Genomic DNA, 22,358 nt, shown 5'->3' with positions numbered 1-22,358 from the left:
TGCTTAGTAATATGTATATTGTACACACATACACATACACACATTTTCTGCACACATGAAAACATTATCATAAATGCTGACCTAACTGAAAGTGTTGCATTTTAGTGTTTGATGTGAAACTGATTAAAAAAAAGCTTGGGTCCTCTACCAGAGGCCTGGGAGCCTGAGAGTTCTGCACAGTATCTTTCTTTAAGTATTTCTTTAAGTACAGTATCTGCCTTTAAGACAGAACTACGTATTGCTTATTGGGTATACACTAGAGCATTTATCCGTCTATTTATCTGAAGACTGTACATGGCCCCCCAATAACAATGCATCTAAGGGCTTAATACTGATTTAAAGTGCTAAATGAAGCAAATAAATTATGTTACGTTTATTTCAAACTCAATTTTCTTTCATGGACCCCCACTTTGGGAATTACTGGTTTAATAGATACTCATTCCTCAAGCATGTGGATACTTCAGTGACAACTCAAATATGTGAATTGTACATTTAGCCACATCATATTTAGTTTTACTTTTTTTGGTGTAAATATATTGAAATTATTGATGAAGCAATTAATCGCCACATCTGTATCTAACCATTACCAACATGTATGGGGTTTAAAGTGTAGTAAAGACGTAATATGTCTTGTAAGTAAATAATCAAAATTTAATTATGTGAACATTGAGGACTGCAAACATTTAAATAAAATATAGTATTACTGTACATGACAAATTTTACAGCCATTAACAAAATATTAACTTAAAGCTTTCATGTTTGGCATCTGTCAATTGTCTTGAGCTTTTTAAACCTAAATATGGGGTCAGGCCCCTTGAACAGTCCCACTGCTATTCAAGCTTCACTTCCTCCATGGTAGTTAGTGAAATTAATCTCATCTCTGGTCTGAGTCGGTCACAGCCCTTTGGCTCACCGCACTTTAGATAAACTCTGTGTGTGTGAGTTTGTACGTGTGTGCATGTTTGTGTGTGTGTGCTTAAAGGAAGGACAGGCTTCCTGACGGATGTACGCTCCACTGAGGGGAAAAGGGCACTATGCCAGAAGTCATGAGATTTGGGTGGTGGTTTAGTGCATCAATTTGTGTTCATTTACCCTTGTCCAAAGTCGTCCGATATAATCTTTAGCCGTTATTTAGTACAAGTCACGGGCAATTTAATTTCCTATTCATTTATTCAAAGTCGTTGTCTATTGGACAATATAGAATCTGACCACCAGGAAGTCCTCTGCACGCTTTTGTCAGTGCTCCATTTTGGTCTCTACAATCTCTTCATTCATCTTTTCTTTCTCTATGACCAGCCAAGCTTTATAACTGCCATGCATCCTTCTACCTACACCTTATACCTACTTTCTCCCTCCAAGTGTTGATATAAATACACACACACACACACAATAATATAAAATTTGAATTCATATACATCTTATTTTCTCCGTCAAAAAAGGCAGTGTATGTAAATTTGTGTTAATAGTGAATGATTTTCTGTCAATAAGGCCCACGACTGTAAAAAAGTTGGAGCAAAAAACAAAAGTATATGAAACTGTATTATCAAGAATAAGACTTGCAACTCTGGCTGTGTCTGCTGGGGATGCCATACCTACAAACTTGTGTTCAGAGTCACAAGTACTAGACTGGTGACATGCACCTGCCTCATTTAGAATATGCAGAAGGAACCAAATACCCTTGAGCAATCCACAATACACTGAAAATGTGGAAGGAGAGAATGCTGCGTGTGTAAAAGTGTTGGGGAGGGTAAACTTTTTTGTTTGTATATGTCTGAAGTTGTTTGAATGTCTAAATGTGTACGCATTTCTGTCTCCCTGTTTTTGTTAGATTTACACTGTTTTTGTTTATTGTGAAAAAAGAATGAGACTTGCATTGGTAATTCAATTCAATTCAATTTCACTCAAGTAGATGACTATAGTTGTCTGTACAACATGCGCCTTTTTCCACTGTATAGCTGATTTTGTTTATTTTTCTTTGAGAGACAGTTGTATAAATTACCCATTTCTTTGATGGCGTTTGCACTTTGAGTTCAGCTGTTTCCTCACACACCCTCTGCACACTGTAACACAAGTCCAAACACAAACAAACTGTCATCAGGAAGACCCACACGAGCTCCACCAGGAAGAGGCCACCAATATGGAGACTCATTGTTTCTGATGCCAACGGACGCGAACCGGAGTGATGTCACCAGGAAGGAACAGCTCTCAGCAAAGGAAGAGATTACACAACTCAAATCCTTAAGTTATTATTGCTACACCTGACTTATGTTTAAGGTCTGGGATCTGCTTGTATCCATGGATTATTATTGCTTTGCCAAGAATATTCAACTGTCTGGCATTTATTCAATTACGAGTGTTTATATTACTCAAAAAGTAGCTTACAAACATGAGTTTTTACTATGAGCAGGGCCCTCAGCACAGACCTTACTTTTAACTCTGCTGGGTTGTGTCACTGGTTTGTCTCCATAGAAATAGATAAGTTTAATGCCATATTGATGAATGATGATGTTAAATACATCAATGTGAATAAAAATGAGCAGAAAGAAGTGTAAATTTGTAATATCTACCCCCTTTTCAAACAAAAAAAATATTAATGGTGCCAACTTAATGAATCTGCAGCAGATACATTTATAAACAACTTATTTAAGTGGCATAACACAATATTAAGCACTTACTAACACAAAAGGACAGTTACACTGCCATCTCATATTTCTTGATATATCATATTTGACTTTTCTTAAACAGATTGTGAAGCTTTGATTTTTTTTCATTTAGACTGTTCCAAAAACTGACACAATTTTTCCATTTCTGTTTTGCTTTTTGAAGATTTCAATTCCTTGCAGATTATAATGATTACATTCTCTCTTGTAAATTTGTTTTGTCAAGATTTGCTGATTTGCTTTGTATATACCGATTTCAGTGTCTTTAATTTGTAAAAAATATTGGGTTTTGAAATTTTGTCTCAAATCCAAAACAATAATTCTGCCAAAAGAGTACACAACTAAGGTTGTCAGACAGGATAAAGAATCAGATTTAAACCAGAGCCAAGCCAAAATTCAAATCCCTGCACACGCTCAGGAGGAGGAATTTGCTTGAATAGTTTTAGAATGTGAGAGGAAAGAATAAGAAAGTATTTTCAGCCTGCGTGAGGCTATTGGGAGCGATTGATTCATAGTATTCAAATAGTGAGATTTGTTGGCTATTTCTATACATGTTTTCCATCTAATGTTTGTATTTGGTCACACTACAGCGTTATTTAAAGGGCCTATATTACACTATTTTCTGATCTGTTACAATGCTTCCTCATAAACATACATGGAGTTGTGTTTTGTTTCATTCACATGTTTAACACACACCCTGCATATTTACGCTGAGTTCTTCTCTCAAATGGAAAACATTGTTCCACCTTGTGATGTCATGTGGTAATATCGGAAGTGCTCCATTCTGTTTTTAAACTCCATACACCTTCACTAAAATCATTTGGATAATTTAAGCCTTGGAATTGCCTACTGAACTCTACTGAACAAAAGGTCAAAGGTAGCTGCTAAGTTGAAAACTAACACTACATGACATCACAAAGTACAACAGAGCATTTTGAGCTTTGGAGATGTAGACAGACTAATAAAGGTTTACTCAAGCATGTGTGAATGAAACAAAACACGGAGGTAACAACAATCTAACATACCTTAAAGCTCACAAGAGACAATTTTGCATAATATATGACCTCGAACGTCATGTAAATGTTGACACACCATAACACCACATTATCATTTCCCCAAACAAGCATGCGCAAAGTTCACCAGTAAAATATAAAAACTTTGACTGGTTAAGATTACAGTTAAAATATTGTGTAGCTGACTTCATTGTGAAAACCAAAAGCATGCGTGAATGAGTTAAGTCAGATGTGAACATGCAGCATCTAAGCTTACATCTCAATTAGTCCGTGATCTATTGTGGACACAGAGGAACAGCCCTGGGCTACACATAGCAGCGTGTCACATCAAATTAGACTGATCAAGCAGGAGGAAATGGACCCAAATCCAAATAGTAAAAAGTAGAGCACACACTGTGAAAAATATCACATTAATACATTTTTCAGCTGTGCAAGACGATACTGTCGCTATGCACTGGGATAATTCTTAGTCTCTGTTCTTTTACTTCAGTGTCCTCAGTTTGACAGCATCACCATCGCCCCTCCTCCTCCTGCTTTTGTTCATATGATCCTCTGAACTATTACCTCTGCTTTCACATCAAAACAGACAAAAGAGGTGAGGAGTTGAATGAAAGGGAGTCACATCAGAGCAGTTAACCTCACTAAAGCCTGGTTAAACTGTAGCAGACATCAAGGAGAGAAGAAAAGACAACTTTCTCACACATAGACAATATTACACAAATCGTCCCCTGGGTAAAACTTTGCACCATGATCCATTTTAAGTCTGTTTGAGCAATCACAGCAAGCACCATCACAGCAGGCGCATCTTAAATGAAATCTTTCCATGGATGAAAAAGTTATCATTGCAGGGATATTTTGTTATTAAAAGGGAGTTTTAACTTTTTGAGAGTCTGTAGCTGAACTGATTTGTCAAGAATATTCATAGTTTTAGGAAAAAAATTGCAAGGATACTGTGTACAATTGAATGTAAGAATATAAGAATCATTTGTCTCAGATAAGGAAACAAAAAATATGTTTTCATTAGTGGATGTATGTAAAATGGAAAAGAGCTTTGATAAATTCCTAATTAATCTTATCAATAAGTCTACCTGGTAGTAATGATATTACATAATTGTCCAAATAGGTATACAATGTACGGGAAGTAGCAAGGTTTTGAGATATATATAGATGACTGAAATCTGTTTATTTAGTTTAACACATTCTTAAACACTGTCAGTTTATCCTCCTCTACCTCCTCCCTCCTCTCCACCCATCTCTCCTCTGCCTCCCTCATGTGTCTGTCATCTCCACCTCCCTGTCCACTCTCACTGACTGAAGAACAGTGCAGCGTCCTGGCAGCTCTCCATGCTCCCAGCCTGGGCGGGAAAATAAACAAGAGACCACATGTTCCCATGGAATTTTAATGACTTCCATAATTCTTTTTTTTTTTTATTTATGAACTTCAGCAGACTTGCAGGGGACAGTGAATGGGCAATAATAGCAGCAAGAATGACATGTGTTTTATGTGGGTGCCAATGGAAAACTTTTTTGTTTAATTTGAAAGAAAATCAAAAGGAGATGCTTTTTCTGTATGTGATGAGTACAGTTACCCAGACAATGATTTCATACTTTGAAGTGACAGGTGTTAGGACTGTCCCAGCAGAAGCCTCCTGTCGATGAGAGGCCTGTCCAAATATGTGATGGTGTATTTTACAGGGGTCATGACCCAACAGTCAGACCCAATACTCCAGTGACCTGACCTGGACATGCTGAAGACCGTAGCAAAGCTGTAAATCTGTGTACTATTTTTACAGCAGTTGAGGAGGCCAGAGGAGGAAATGAAATACTCAACTGAATTTGACTTGTTTAAAACACAGTGCTTCTGTTAATTATAATAAAATCATAGTATTTGTGGACTGATAAAGCGCTTTGATTTTAACATAGTTGGAAACAAACTATGCCTTTCAAAACTATATTTTAGATGAACAAAAATGAAAAGAAAAGTGATAATGTAAAGGTGCATATATCTTTTCTGTCACCTGCTTGCTCTGTGTATATGTAATTGTTTGTCAGGAATGTTCCAAAGTATTGCATTAAACTTATCTCTCTCCATGAAGGCAAGTGTATGAAGCCACATGCTGAAGTTATAGGTCAGATCTGTGGAGAGGAGGGTCTGCTCACAAGAATGTATATTTTTTATGAAGCAATAAAAATACCTTTAGTTAAACAAACAGAATTTAAATGTTTTGCTGTGGAACATTCCAGGCAATGCAATAATGCAACACATCTCCAAAGAGACGAGCAGTTGGCCGACCCTGCAACAGAAAAGTTACACAGTGCACCTACATACCAGCGAGTATTATTAATATTACTGCTACAGAATGAGAACATCTGCAGACTGTCTGGCTTTGTCTTTAGCTTCATTAGCCGCCCATTATGATCTCACACAATATGTTTTATTACACATGTGTCAGCAGCCCACGAGCACGACTGCTGTTTCACTTTAGAAACTATTCTGATGTTATTCTTTCCATCTAAACCTGGGACCAGCTGTGGAGGAAATGACAAGTGTTTATAATAATACAACAGAGATTAATAACAGTGCCCCATAATGTAGCCTTATAATCACTTGAATGCCTTGCAACTCAATGCACACCTCTACCTCTTCCACCTCAATAAAGACCTATAACCTACGGAAATGTTACAAACTCAGCATTTCCTCAGCAGAACCTCAAGATTCAGTTTATACATTTGTCCTTCTTACAACTTTAGTGGCAGCATGCACTTTACATAAAGCATATTTAATGTGACCCAGTGGTGACAAGCAACTATCATAGTTACAGCTGCCCTGGAATCAACTGATGAAAGCATGCATGAACGACCACCACCAACACTCACGCACATACCACATTCAAACTAGGCAATGCTGGTGAAGTGTCTTGTCTAAGGACACAAGAGTATCATCTAAGCAATAACGAGACGCAGTCTTTCTTTGCTTTCAAGTTACAGTGGCAGGTATGGTATTCATAAGTTTATTTATTTGCATATGACTTTTGCAACTCCAAGGGTTTCCTCCCTTATTCTAATCTTTCTATTCCATGTAAAGAGTATTTGGTTTTTGTTATAGATGGTCAGCAGCAGATCTGAAATGCTGCCCTGCGGAATTGTAATACAGTTGTTGTTGTTTTTTTTTTTATGTTTAAGACAAGAGCATACTTTAAACTAGAATCACTTTCTGGTCTCTTTCTCCTGAGGAAATCTGTAATAATGACAGCAATAAAGAAACAGGCATGTCAAAGCTGCATTATTAATTGATTTAAAGAGAGTTACATTCAATTTAGTTGGACCAAATCTTAAAATTATAGCTGGCTCCCTGACAAAGACCTCCTGTTCACCTCTGATGTAATTCCCCTGATATGAGGAGGGAGACGTCACAGCCCACACTCACAGGGCTGTGCACTTATCAGGATCTGGACAGAGTAACACAAGACTTTATAAATGACTTCCAGGCTGTACTTCCACAAGAGAAAAGGGTGGGGTGCAACAGGCTAAACTAAAATAGATAGGATTTCAAGGGGAATTTATTTAATTTAAGTTCCCTCCCTCACTCCCATTGTCAATATTTAGAGATCTGTTAGTAAAGTAGGGGATGTCACAATATAACATTTTAGCACCACAATTGTTGAGAGGATGACAATTTACTACAATTACTGAGAGGATGATAACTTACTACAAAACAAAAAAAGGAAATCCTTATTTTTTCTTTATCATATTGTCAATATAAAATAACATCTCTATTTCTCTAGTATGAGCCCATTTTCATGAAATAAAACTTTTTTTTTTTTAAATCAAGATTAAACACTAGTATATTTAGGTTTTCTTTTTTTGGAGAATAGATTGAACTAACATTGCTGCGATTAGACACTATACACAGCAATAATGATGCAGTATACACATTTTTATGATTAAATTGTGACCTGTAATTATCAGTTTACCAAATGATCTTGACATGCTCAAGAAAAACAGAATGTGTTAAAATAATATGGAATAAAAACACCATAACAATCATGATCACAAACATGCCCGGATTGCAAAAAGTAGTAACATGATGTCCATAGAAAATGGCGGAGCTTGTCACATCCCCAGCACCGACAGCTGAGTGCAGTGTTCCCATGAACTTTGACAGGGCCAAAGCACTAGCCTATAAATATTGTTGGGAGAAATTTTCAAACTTTATTGCTCTCACCCTGTGAACTTAAGCAGATTGAGTTCAAGGCACCTGAGAATATTAGGTCAAAGCCAGGCCATAAGGTCAAGACTAATGAGTGAGGAGACAATACAGTAAAATCCAGTATTTCTCACAGGTTTATACTGAGACTGTGGTGGCACAGAAAACCCTTTTTGGAATAATTTTATTAAATACATTTTTAGAAATAAATATCACTTATATAAACTACAAAAAAAGTTACTTCTATATATTCCTCATAATACAACAAATAAAAAGTTAAATTTTAACATTATTGGTTGTTTTGTTTTTGACAATGAGAACAAAAATTAAACAAATGGGCCAACTATATGTATTGTTAGCATAATTTTACACTCATGTCCGTTAGGTACAGCCATTCAATTACAAACATTGTAAACAAATTACACTGCAGAGCTTAAATGAACTGCAGGTGTCTCTGACAAAACCACACTGTATGACATAATCATAGACAGACTGGCCAGTCCCCACAACACACGTTTTATAAGTCCAGACTTAAAGAGTAACAGCACAACAAGATCCATGTGTGATCAGTCGTGGTCAGAGCGTAAGGGAGAGGAGTCATCAGTGTTACGCATAAATACATACATACATATATATAGGCGCACATGTGTAAAGAGTATCTATCCACCAGACTTACTTAAGTGGAAGCAGATGAGACACTGGAGAGTGAAGCTAGCTGAATGAAGGAGCCTCCACAGACCTGGGCTCAGCATGGGACAAATATGATGTCTAGATAAATAGCAGGAATACAAAAGAATCTGTTTTGAATTTGTAAAAAGATAAATGTGAGAAAGATACTCTGAACTAGGAATAGCATGTGGTGTTGTATTCTGACAGATATAAAGTCTCAAGAGAAGAAGTCAACTGCAAATCACAGTCCTGAAGCACCAATATTTTCTTCCCCACAAATTCATTTAAAACAATGAAAGAAAACCCTGAAAATGGCCAAGTAATAAAGTCAACCAAAAAGCTTTTGCAATAAGATAGAGTTCTGCTCCTCCAGCAAATATTTGGGGAGAAGTGAACTCATCGCCATGGCAGCCAGTGCCATGGGAGCCACAAGTGTATGCAACTTTTGGACAGCCACAAAACTCAACAACACAAAATACAAGTCAAGAGTAGGAGTGTCAATATTGACAAAAATGTATATCTTGATATCTTTATGGGGTATCTCAATAATATCATAACAACAACCCAATAATAACCCAACTAAAATGGCTTAAAAAGTGTATTTAAGTGGTTTAAAAACTAGACAAATGTCAAATGAAAGTATAGAAATATCACTTTATACCATTTTGTACACTCTGGACTTTTTTTCCAATGTACACTTTTAATCACTTCTTTTGGCAGCATTTTCATTACAGATACTATACTTGGTACTGAAATGTTGCCTATCTTCAAAACATGTGAAAAATCCCTCAGTCGTCCAGGGAGAATCCATCGCAAAGGAGAAAAATCTGTATATTATAATAGCCTACAATATTTTTTCAATCTGCCCAAGAAGTATATTCTATATAATCTAAAAATCTATTGATAGCAGCCACTTATTTACATGTTCACCTCAGTCATTCTCAGCTGTGGGTGGTTTTATACCATTAAACCTTGGTTTAAGGTCTGGCTCTCTACCTCAAAGACAACATTACAACAAGATCTGACATGGTGATTTTCTTCACTTGCTAATCCCGTAGACGCCTGAAAGTCACAATGCACAACAGGGGATCGTCATGGCGACTGTGTGTGAACTGCATGGATACAGGAGCCTGGTTAGAAGGATTGTAGGACTGTAGGATTTTAAAGCTATTCTTATCTTCACAACACACTCCCATAACCTTGAGATCTGGTATGCTTACCCCAGTCATGCAAAACACCCTGAAGCAATAAAAGTGGCTAAATCAGATGAACTTAACCACAACTCTCTATTAGTTTCACTGCACTACTTGAGAGAGTGTTTTATAAGCTCTCACTCAATCCTCCAAACTTTGTTATTTCAAATCAAGTAAATTACCCAAATAATTGACGTCTAGAGACTTTGGTATGGGAATGCAGTAAATTCACTATATTGCATGGAATTGTCAGTATTGTTTTCTCATTGTTAGCCTGGTTGGTGAAGTAATCTGCAGTGAACGCTAAATTTGCCTGGAGAGTTTTGGGAGTTTGATATAAAGCACATGTTGTTTAGTCAGAAAGAAAGTAAAATCAAAATGGAAATCCCCCGTGCTCCAAAGTTGCCATTGTTTATCGTCTATCATAGCACAGGGTCGCATTTCAATGCAGAAGATGATCTTAATAATAGATAATAGAATGTCCTCAACAAAAGACACAATATCCATTTTTTTATCAAAATATGTTGTGCCTGTGGTTTAGACCTCCGCAAACATGTTCTGAAATGCATAGGATTCTTGTATAAGTTTGTCAGTTCACATTTCAGTCTTCTCTCAACTGTTAATGCTCCTGGGGTTGTTTGCAATGAGCATCTAATTGTAATCAAAATTCTTGTCAGAAAATTCTATTTTTTTTCCCAATATCCTGCAGCCTTGTGACAAAACATAGTATATTCTATTTATAAATTCCAATTCAAGAGATGTGAAGAATGCATGAAGCCCCCACATTACCACAGCACCCCCACCCTGCAAAGCATGCTGACACTTGAGAGGGTGGCACCTCTCTCTCTTACGCACACAGAAAGCTATCCTCAGCCCATTCACAGCTCCTATTCTTTTCTCTCCATTTAAAAAAGGAGGGAACCACTGCAATGGCAAGTTGGAAGCAACCCAAGGACTGTTTGTTTTTTGTCCTGATTTACTTACTTTCAAATGCAACTCCCCCTGCCAAGCCGCTGTAGCTCAACATTGAATGGAGATCAGTTTAGCTTGTAACAGACAGCATTCCTGGCTTAAACATATTTGATTATTATAAGAGCCCAACACTGCAAGGACATTAAAAGTTAAAACTAACCTGAATATCAGCCCTTAGAGAAGTGAAGTTTTTTCCTGTTGATAAATGCTATGAACACCTGCAGTGCAGCCACCACAGTCTCACACAGGGCTTTGCTCAGTCCGTCCGTCTAGCACGCCTCTCCCATAGTCACTGTAAAAACTGTTGCTCTGTCACTCCACACACTCTCCACGAAGCTCCGCCCACTTGCCTTTTCCCTCCAAAGATATCCTCTGTACTGCTCTTCCTTCCCAGGTCCTTGTGCCTTATCTGAGCGAAGTTATCTGCTGCATTGGCTCACAAGTATGCAGAGTGGGGCGCTGCTGTAGGGAGGTGTCAGCAGAAAAGGAGGAGGGGCCACCCTAATTTGAATTCACATGGGCTGACAGGGTACCTTAGTCCCCTGGGGTGCCCCAACAAGCTATTGTGAAAAGCACCTCAGATCTGCAGTGGTGTTTCGGTACGTTGACTTAAGCACACACAGTTTAAAGTGTGAAAGAGAAAGTCAAATTGAAAAGGTGCCAGGAGTACACCTTGTTCCTCAACTTTGCGTCTCTGTAAATGTTTCTTTTTATGTTCCACAGACTATTTCAGCCACATGCAAAGTTAAAAATAAGCAAATTTGCCATGGAAACAAAAATGGGAGTACTTTTTTTTTCTGAATCTAGTTCTCATGGGGCTAACAATGGAATATTCCTGTTAAATCGTCCAAAAAGCGGCGTATGGCACCGTTTACCTTTTGCTAATCCCAAATTGGAATTGAAAATGGAGTTTCATGAGTAAAAATACTGCAGCAAGTAACTCTATCTTAGCAACAAATAATTTTAAAATAGCATAATGAAAAAGGCTTAAAATAAGTAGTGGGTGAAATGACCTTGCATTATTACCCATGAAAGCAAATAATCTTGATATCCTTATACCAGGAACCATAAAATACACTGTGAGAAAAAAAAAAAATCTTGTTTTGAGTTTTGCAATATACTCCATAATACAAAATAGCATAAAGGATAACAAAGAGCACTCCAGTGAGCATGGTCACAACATTGCAGTTAGGTCAATTTGTAAATTGGGCCTAATATAAAATAGGACAGGAGGTAACATTAGATTAGCATGTGAAAGGAGCTCTTCTGTTCACACCACTTCTAAAACATACAACTCTTTAAATCACCTTGAGTGCAAATTCCAAACTGATAAACAAGACCACAGTATATAGTCCATTAAAGCCATTTTAGTGTTTTATGTTCTGCTAACATGGAAAAGCCAATGATACATGGTTATTGTTTACAGTTGGACAACGTAATAGATCAATCTAAAATCTAGGAATAGCTGTTTAATGGTGTGCATTTAGAGGACGTATGCTCTTCTTTATTGCTGACTCCACAATGCTCAGAGTAATTACAGGAGGCAAAATACATCATCTTCTGTCTGAGATTTGCAGGAAATGGTCCAGCTAAGCTCAGATCAATTCGCGATCAATCATTCAACTTGGATAGTGGGAGACAGGGGTGCTGCGTATGTGGCCGTGCGCCCCAGCTGTCAGGCTCTGGGTGCAGGGATTTCCTCCTCTGTCTGTGGTGAGGGGGCTAAAGAGGGCTGAGGGGGACTGTGGGTTTGTTTCACTGATTCTTGGGAAGAGGATCAATCCCTCATCGTCTCTGAAGGATGAGATGCTCCTACACTGGAAACTAATATCTACATAGCTGGATTTATTCTGCATACGAAACATATAGTTATTTAATCTATCTCTAGATGAAAAATGAATATAAATGACATAAGAGCCCCACATGGTGGTTCAAAGTGTGAAACAGGTAAAAGCCACCACACACTAGAATGTGCCCGATTTTGGCTATGATTTGCTTCTCCCTGAGTTCGGGCTCACTTTTGTGATTTTGTGTGAGATTTTAAAGCCACTGCGCTCCTCATGTGTATGGTGTAAGTGCAATTCCAAGCTGCTTTGCTGTATCGTATAAGATTAGCTAAACAGCTAAAACAGTGCGTTGGGGCAAATGGAGTTACGGACACACAGGCACAAGATATTAAGTCTATAAATAGAAAAAATAACTATTACTCACCTCTCATAATGTTGTAAATTTAATCTGCAGCATCTAATAGATGTAGGCAGCAAACAGCAGACGTGATCGCGCTCAAAACTTTGTAGCCTGTGGTATGCAACCATATCCTGCAACAGTCTTTCTGACGGAAGATTTAAAATTCTCCTCATGTCTGCGGCGTGCGCTTTTTGTCGCACATTTAAAAATCGTTTAAAACCAAAAAATCTCGGAGTGTGTGGCGGCCTTAAGCTGTCACAGTGTTACAATTTTATAAATGTCTGTAGTAAACATTTAAGGCAAAAACTAAACAATAAGAAACTTTGCTGCAGAATATTGATATCCAGTACTTAATTAACTAGAGCTGAGATACGAATAGATGATAGATAACTAACCTAAATATAAAGATGAAAATATAATACGAATTACATTTACTGTATCGTAAACTGCATCTTTTACATTGCATCCAAGATCAGTTGGTTGCTGTGATCCAAAACAATATATTAATTATGATTGTAACATTATGGAAGTATTTCTAACCTTTAAACCGGTCCAATATAGTTTACTGTATCAGGGCAGAGAGAAAGCCACCCAGACACGCACTTTCTTATCTTGATATCTGAGATAACATATTCATAACACGTCTGCATGCTTGACATGCCACTTTCAAATGCATGATCATTTTCTAAAGTAGGCGTAGATGTAGTAATAATAGCAAAGCGTATGGTTGCCACTGTTTTGGTATGAAGAATAAATGTTGCTGGGTGCATACCTGTCCCAGTATAGTGCAGGGCCTGTGGAGTCTGTTCTAACATTAGCACATACTAGTATGGGAGTATAAAGTGCCCGTCTCTGTGGGCGACTGGGTTAAAAAAAGACACACATGCAGATTATTTATGAGACCTGAGTGTTTCTCTGGACTGACTGTTTTAAGACACATGGAAAACCATCTGAATAACTGTGGGTTAATAAGCATGTTCTTCACAGGTAATTATAGGGTTTCCATGGAGCTGGTATAAGGAGGATATACTGTAAATCTAATCGGTTTGGTAATTATAGCTGGAGGAGTATTCAAATGCCCAAGATGAAAATCAGCGCTCCATTCTTCTTTGAAATGGATGGCATTTGTGAAAAACATTACTGCCCTGAACCAATATGAACTACACCAAAAGCATGCTAAATCATACTAAGAAATCATCAAAAGGATGATTTAGCTCGAAAGGACATACATTTACTTTCATAATTAAAACATACAATTAAGGAACACTGTTAGGCCCATTAATGCAAATAGATTAACTTTTTGGTTGAAAATACTTACTTGTAATTTATGTTTCCACTGCTTTGTGAGTGTCCTGAGGTGACCCAGGTCCAGCGGTGCCCTCTGTAGATCAGGAGTGTGGGGTCAGGTTTGACAGTAACTCTGTGTGACAGATGTAAACATAGACTTAACTAATGATCCCAAATGTGCCCCAGGTTAGGAACTGCCCATTACAGTGCACTGTCTGACTCTTGTGTTCAGTCAAATCATTTTGATGGATCATTTAATCGTATGTTGGTGGTCACATGGACACAGTAGTGGAATGTAACTCAGATCTCTATAGAATTTATTGGTTGCTAGACATTATATATTTCCCTCTGTGCTGTAAGTCTGGAGCTTGTGTGTAGGCTCTTTGACAAAGAGCCTACACACAAATATACAACAGCATCAGGCATCAATGCACCCACATAATTAGACAATGTGGAAAATACACATGTTGTTTGTATATCGTTAGACAAAATTGCTTACCAGTCCCCCAAATATAAAATAAACATTTAACAAAAACAATCCACTGCAATGTCTATATAAGAGTTTGCTTCTTCAGAGCTTTACACGGTCATTTTGAGTTTAGGCTCAAAAGGGACTGGCTGAATCCAACACCCTGCCAGACAGACCCCACTTGCTCAGCTTCAGCAGAGGCTGCCAGCTGCAGTAATGATGATGATAAACAAAAGTGACCTTTAAAAGTCCTACAGTGCAAATTGGATTCATTTAGTATTAGTTGTTTTACTGTGTCTGGAGTGGGAACACAAGGGGAGATAACAAATTACAGGCTAGTAGATAAGTCGACACTGTATGACTTTTGAGGCCATACTGTACTTAAAAGCTATTGACATTTATGAACATAGGTTTATTGAATTTATAAATGAACTCTGAGGAAATAAGCAATTCCTGAAAAGACTCGATTCACATGTTGACACTTTATATGTCCTTTAGGTAATTGAATTTTTCTCTGAGAGTTCACACTGTATTGTGATTAGTCAAATTCACCTGTCACTCAGTGCATGGCCGATGTCAATACCACTTGTTTAAAACCCAGATGAACCTGCCCGATACATGCCCGATGGCCAGTAAGCTCTGCCAATATTTTTGGGCTGATACGGTATTCGGTGACGATTTTGTTAATTTTCCCCAAATTCTGTAATTTAAATTTAATACAAGCTCACAGCCCCCCACCAAAGTACAATAACATCACAGAAATCAGGTCAAGATTCAATATTTACTGTTATCTTCCTGCCTCATGAATAAGACAACAATAACATTTCTCCTATGTTTGTATTAAATCTCATTGCATGTGTTGTTTAGGTCTGGGCCTGCACACAGTGACCTCCCCTCTGTCAGGTCGTGTCAGATGCCCTGCCCCACACTCCGCTGGGCTTGTCCTCATTTCTCTGTGTCTCTGTTCCAGTGTCAGGAGGACGCTCTAATGAATCGCTCTTTGAGGCAGATACCAGAGTGAATGTGTGTGAGGCCCAGAGCTTTCCCAGCAGACACAAGCACAAAGCACACGATTGTGGACTCCAACACGACAAAAGGCCGACTTAGATTTAGTTACAGGAAGTAAGGTGACGCAATTATTGCAATATTAAAATCAGGCTGTATTACAAGAAATGGACTGAATGTTAGGAATAGCCTCTCTCAGACAGAGATTAGCAGGACAGAGCTGTTGAAGTTTATTCCAAGCTTACTTCAGCTCTGCCCTGATTTTGCCTTTATTGTGTAAATCTTATACAGTTTGACTTGTGAAGGACTTTACATCTTAATTAACTGAAAATGATTTATTTATAAATGATTTATAAAGAGCATAAAATCATAATACACTACAATATTGTCTGTGCAATCCCTCAGTCATCCTGGCATGACCCATAGCAAAAGAAAGATTCAAAAGGTTGTAGAGTGAAGACCTTCTGCTCCTCAAAACAATATTGCAACATTAATGATCATGATAGTTATCAAGTATTACATTTCTCATTTTGAACAGCTCTGATGGTGTAAACTGTATTATATAGGCCGATGTGCACAATTTCATTAAGCCCTAAAAGTTTAAATGAGCTCAAGCATCCTTCCAATTTCACATGTGTCAATTTGTTCATGTGGTTGAGCCGTCACCACATGCATTTCAGTGGGATGTGCTTAAAGATTACGAGACACATGATGAGAGGAGGCCACAAAACCAACACACATGGACAAATGCGAACTGTTAAAGATATTCAAACAAATCATCTTTCAAGCTTCACACGTGGGCAGACTGACGATTCATACTACACAGGTAAAACAAACACTCAACACTGTCATTAGTGTTAGTTACATGGGAAACACCCATTTTGACTCTAATTGAAACCATGTGTTTAAAAGCCCTCCATGATAGGGAATAGTAGTAGTTTGTGTTAAGTAATGCATATTTTAAGAACAACGAGGGTTAAGAATAGTACTGTCTGAGTAATTTCCAACTAAACTATAGATACAAAAGGATCTCTCTGACAGGACTCTAGTTTTAAGTTCAATAAAAAGCCAGAGTGCCCAGACCGGGACTTTAACATCTTCCACTTCAGTGTATAACCCACTTTCAGTACCCTTAAAAAGACAAGTTTAGAAACCATCTTATCTCAACAACATCTCAAAATGCAACAGAATCCTTGAAATACAAAAACAGGTCTCTTTAAGAATGCTTCTAACAAAAATAACATTATGTATTCATATATTTTCAGTCATTGCTAAACCCTTTGTACAGCGTGGATTAAAGTCCACACCTATATCAGATGAGCATTAAAAACCCCAGTATTCGATGTGCTGAAGGGCTAAACATATTTATACACAAGAGTGTCAGATGTGCTCGGGCCTTTATGATTTACACTCAAGTCTGTCCAAGTAGAGCAGTCTTTGCAGTTACACCCTGCACACAATCCTCTGTCTGGATCTGTGCCCTCTGCTTTTCATTCACTGTGTAACACTGCCATGCCCCACAACTGCAGTCCACCTGCAGTACTAAAATCAGAATCAGATATTTTCAAGATAGAAAGGCTTGTCTTTTATATTTTATGAATGGGCATTTCATAGTAGGGCTTTTGATCATCAAGATTTTGAAAAATTGCAAAATCATGAACTTAAGGATTATTATGAAACAAGTTTACTCTTGACTTTCTTTGTCAAAGCAGAGTTATTGTTCAGTTTAAAAAATCTACAGAGCTTCCCCTATTTGGAAAAAGTAGCACTCCTTGCTTTGACTTTGATTAAATAATTGTCCACTATGTGCAAAAAATTGCACATATTATTTTTAGTTATAAACATTTTGTAAAATACTGATGACAAGTGCCACTATAGGCATATCAAATTCCACAATAACCAATACAGACAGAGTTGAGTGTGACCAGAGAGTGAACAGAAAAAACACAATGTCAAAAGTAACAAATAACATGCATAAAGATGGCTGTAGCTGCACCCACATGACATAGCATGCAAAATAAGGCTTGTAAGCATAAGGTGACTTTGAATGCAGAAGAAATGCTGACGTACCTGAGTTAGGTACAAAGGTGTGTGCACACACACCTTTTCTTCTTCAAGTGAAAGAAGAGAGAGAAGATTTTGGCAATAAGATGTTAAACAATATCAACCCCACAGTGTCAAACTGGTGACGGACTTTTCACCAGACAAGTTATCTAGTGCACTTATTTATAAATATTGTTTTCTGCAATATTGTACAAGGCATGTAAATGTGCTTGCCAAATGTTTGGCTTCATTCACTGTTCTGCTCATTGGTGACAGGAGACTGGTTCAGATGAATGATTCGGGCTTGTTATTGGCACAGCGTGCTAGGATTTTACTATGTTATGATGTATTAATGGTAGGATTACGTCACTATGTATGTGCGTGAAGTGAGCGGGAGCTGCATGGATCTCTTAAAATAACTGGATAGGGTATTGCTAGCTTGTAGCTGCCTCCATTTGATGTAGTGGGCACTCACTGGAACTTGAGCAGAAAAAATCCCCTGGGCTGAGACAAGATTTTTCTCATAGAGTGCAATGTAATCACAAACTGCTCATGTTCGGCTGACAAGGCACTTTCAAAAATGTCAGATTTGGTGGCGATTTTTACCTGTTTTTATATCATAAACATTTTCTCAGCTCAAAATTCTTCAGTTGTCTAAAGAAAACGCTTTATACTCTTTAGCTCTGGCTCCGCTCTAGCTCCTCTCGCTCTGATTGGTCAAAGTAATCATGTGATACACGAGCCCACGCTCCATCCGTGCGCTTGCGTGCATTCGCATGTGCCCACAGGAGAAAAGAGCACTACTGCACATACTCGGTCGGCCCACAGCCACCGGAAGTACCTAGCCAGGCTAGGCTTATCTGGAATCATGCGCCATTGAGCTCAGCCCAATGACTTGAATGAGCGGCCATTTTGAAACCCCGAAGCTTGGGGAGTTGCGGTAGCTGTTCCTAACGTGTTACATTAAAGTTTGTTAAAATCATCGGTCTTCAAGGCTCCTAAATATTACATGGTGTCAGAAGAAAAAGCAAAAATAGAAAATGGCACAGTTTAAACCACCACAGAACCTGAGTTTGCATGCCAACCTTGCGGAAAACTGGAGAAACTAGAATCAACGCTTCAAACTTTTCTGCACTACTAGCGGTATTGCCGAGAAGTAAAAAAAAAAATGCTATGTGCCACATTTATACATGTTGCAGGAGAGAAGGCAATAAAAGTATGCAACATGTTTCACTTCTCAGAGGATGAAGAAGGCACTCAAAAAGAAGTTTCAAGACTATTGTGAGCCACGAAAAAAACTTATCTTACATACGGCACATGTTCTTCACCAGAGTCCAGAAACAAGGTGAGACCATTGATGCTTATGTCACGGATTTAAAAAACAAAGGCAAAGACTGTAAATTCAGAGGCCTACATGATTCGTTGGCGTGTGACAGAATAGAGTGGCATAATAAATGATCAAGTGAGAGGCAGACTGTTATGTGAAGCAGATCTGACAACGGACAAAGCTTTGGATATATGTCAAGCAAGTGAGCGCACAAGCAGTCCAGTTAAAGCTCTAACTGAAAAAGTGGAAGAGAACAAGCTGAGAACAGTCAGGACAAAAGAATTCAAGAGTACCCAAAAAACGAAGCAAAAAGAGACCAGTTGCAACAGACGCGGATTTAAACATGGAAAAAACTGTCCTGCCTATGGTCAATTGTGCAATGTATGCCATAAGAAAAATCACTTTGCCAAGATGTACAGAACACAGGAACAACGTAAACAGTATGGAAAGAATGTTCATGCTGTGGAGCAAACTGAAAATGAAATGTAGATGTTCTTGGGGACACTCAAAGTGGAGTACAACAAAAATGTTTCTGAAATGGAGTCTGCTGAGACAAACCAAGCAAAAGACGTATGAACTGAAAGATTTGAAATAAAGAACAAAGTTGTGACATTTAAGTTAGACACAGGTGCAGATTGCAACGCAATGTCAATTAAGACATTGGATGCATTTGGAGACAGTGACAAAATTAAGACAAGCAAGACAAAACTTGTTCCCTTCTTTGGTCACAAGGTGGGAGCGTTGGGCAATAAAATACCAACGTGAGCATAAAAGTCAAAAGCACAAAATTTAGTTTAAAATCACACAAAATGTTTCAACTATTCTAGGAGGGGCTACCTGCTTAAAGCCTGGTTTAGTGAAAAGACTATGAAGTTACAAAAGACCACAACATTTTAAAAGACTATACTGATCTCTTTGATGGGCTGGGTTGTTTACCTGGTCAGCACCACATACAGATAGACCACACAATCACACCTCTGGGGCACGCCACAAAAAAATACCAGTTGCACTGAGAGAGAGAGTGTAGTGCAGGAACAACAGTGCATGGAGAAGATGAAAGTGACAGCAAGGCAGACAGCCAACCGAGTGGGTCAATAGCATGGTCACTGTGGTCACACCAAAGAAGATACGTAGATGTATGGACCCCAAAGATCTAAATCAAGGCATCAAACGTGAACATTATCCATTACTCACAGTTGAAGAAGTTGTCTCTCGCATGCCAAATGCAAAATATTTCTCAGTCCTAGATGCAAATCAAGGATTTTGGCAGATCAAACTTGACAAAGAAAGTTCCAAACTCTGTACTATCAATACCCTTATCGGCTGATACCGGTTCTTGCGTTTACCTTGTGGTATTTCATCAGCACCAGAGGTGTTCCAAAGAACCATAGCACGGATGATTGAGCATTTGGATGGTGTTGTCAACATCATTGATGACTTAATGGTGTGGGGAGACTGTTGGACAGAGCAAGAGAATATAACTTCAAATTCAACAAAAACACGTGTTCATAAGATGACAAATGAGATCAAGTATATACATACATGTACATACACTCACGGACAATGGCTTGAAACCAGATGAAGAAAAAGTGAAAACGGTGACACAGCTACCTCCTCCAAAGAAAAAACAAGAACTGTTATAGATTCATGGATATGATTTAAGATCTTGCCAAGTTCATACCAAACCTGTCAGACATCAGTGCACCTCTAAGAAAGCTACTGGAAGGAAATGTAGAGTGGTACTGGGAAGAACAACAGCAAAAAAGTTTTGAACTTCTATAACAGTTTGTCACCAAAGCACCAACACTCAAATATTATGATGTCAATAAATCAGTCACTCTGTCAGTGGATATGAGTTCTGAAGGAATAGGAACAGTCGTGCTGCAGGATGGACAGCCTGTAGCATACGGGTCAAGAGCACTCACGGCCTGTCAGCAAAGGTACGCTCAGATTGAAAAAGAGCTCCTTGCCACTGTATACTGCTGTGAAAATTTTCAGTACATATTTGCAGTACATATATGGAAAAGACATTCAAGTGGACACTGGACAGTGACCACAAGCCATTGGAGAGCATCTTCAAAAAGCCACTGCACCAAGCTCCCATGAGGCTACAATGAAAGCATCTGAGGCTCCAGAGGTAAAGCTTAAAAGTAAAGTACAAATCTGGTAAGGAACTTTACATTGCAGACATATTGAGTTGAGCTTTTCTCAGGGTACAAAAGAGGAGCTGCTGAGAAAAGAGATAGACGTGAACATGATTACACAGCAACTACCGATGTCTGAGGAAAAACTACACAAGTTTCAAAAGCTACTGCAGAAGACAACAGAAATGCAGTTACTCAAGGAAATGACACTGAAAGGTTGGCCAAATGAAAGGCATGCAGTACCAAAAGACATTTTGCCATATTGGACATGTAGGAATGAGATCACATACACACCAGGGCTGATGTTCAAAGCTGCAAAGATCATTGTCCCTTCCCAGATCAGACAAGAAATGCTTGAGAAGATACACGAGTCACACCTAGGAGTAGTGAAATATAAAGAAAGAGCTAGAGACATTTTGTATTGGCCAAACATGTCATCACACATTGAGCAAATGATATTAGCATGTGCAATCTGTAACCAACACAGAAAAAGCAATCCAAGAGATCCAATATCCAGCAGGCCATGGGCGAAAGTAGGCACTGATCTCTTCCACTACAACGGGTCTGAATTTCATTTGTGTGTGGACTACTTTTCAAAGTTCCCAGAATGTGGGAAGCTGAAGGACACTACCAGTTCCAGTGTTATAGTGGCTATAAAGTCAATGTTTGCCAGGCATGGTATACCTGATGTGCTAATATCAGATAATGGTCTTCAGTATGCCAGTGAGTTTAAAGAGTTTGCGGAAAACTGGGAGCTCAGACGCATCACTTCCATTCCCACACACGCTCAATCCAATGGATAGGCCAAAAGGACAATACAGACTATAAAGAACCTGCTGAAGAAAACAGAGTGCAGCAGAGGCGACCCCTACATTTCACTTTTGGACTACAGGAATACACCGCTGGAAAATGTAGGACTATCCCCAGCACTGTTGCTAATGGGATGTAGGCTGAAAGGAAAACTGCAGCTGAAAGAAAAGCAGGTAAAACAGAACCTGTATTTTGACAGACAAACAAACAGGCTGCCTGAGTTGCAAGAGAGAGAAAATGTTTGCATGCAAAGAGGACAGTCATGGCAGCCAACAGTGGTCCTGCACAAACATGAACAGCCACGTTCATTTGTTGTTTGTACATCTGATGGTAGAGTGTACAGAAGAAACATCTACGTAAAACAGAGGAGAA

At 38.4% G+C, this 22,358-nt stretch overlaps 1 protein-coding gene across 4 annotated transcripts in view; it reads right to left on the bottom strand.

The window, feature by feature from the left end:
* add3a (adducin 3 (gamma) a) overlaps nucleotides 1-22,358 on the bottom strand; it is a 76,371-nt gene that overhangs the window by 43,658 nt on the left and 10,355 nt on the right. For 2 of the 4 annotated variants that reach the window (XM_055157819.1, XM_055157822.1), the window contains exon 1: nucleotides 10,875-11,058. The gene's annotated coding sequence lies outside the window, so the exon portion shown is untranslated. The other 2 variants (XM_055157820.1, XM_055157821.1) reach the window with 2 other exon arrangements.

The sequence above is a fragment of the Boleophthalmus pectinirostris genome, unplaced genomic scaffold (assembly GCF_026225935.1).
Source record: "Boleophthalmus pectinirostris isolate CB_2022bp ecotype Guang Dong unplaced genomic scaffold, ASM2622593v1 HiC_scaffold_22, whole genome shotgun sequence".
Classification (NCBI taxonomy): domain Eukaryota; kingdom Metazoa; phylum Chordata; class Actinopteri; order Gobiiformes; family Gobiidae; genus Boleophthalmus; species Boleophthalmus pectinirostris.
This window is presented reverse-complemented; position numbering and strand designations above follow the sequence as displayed.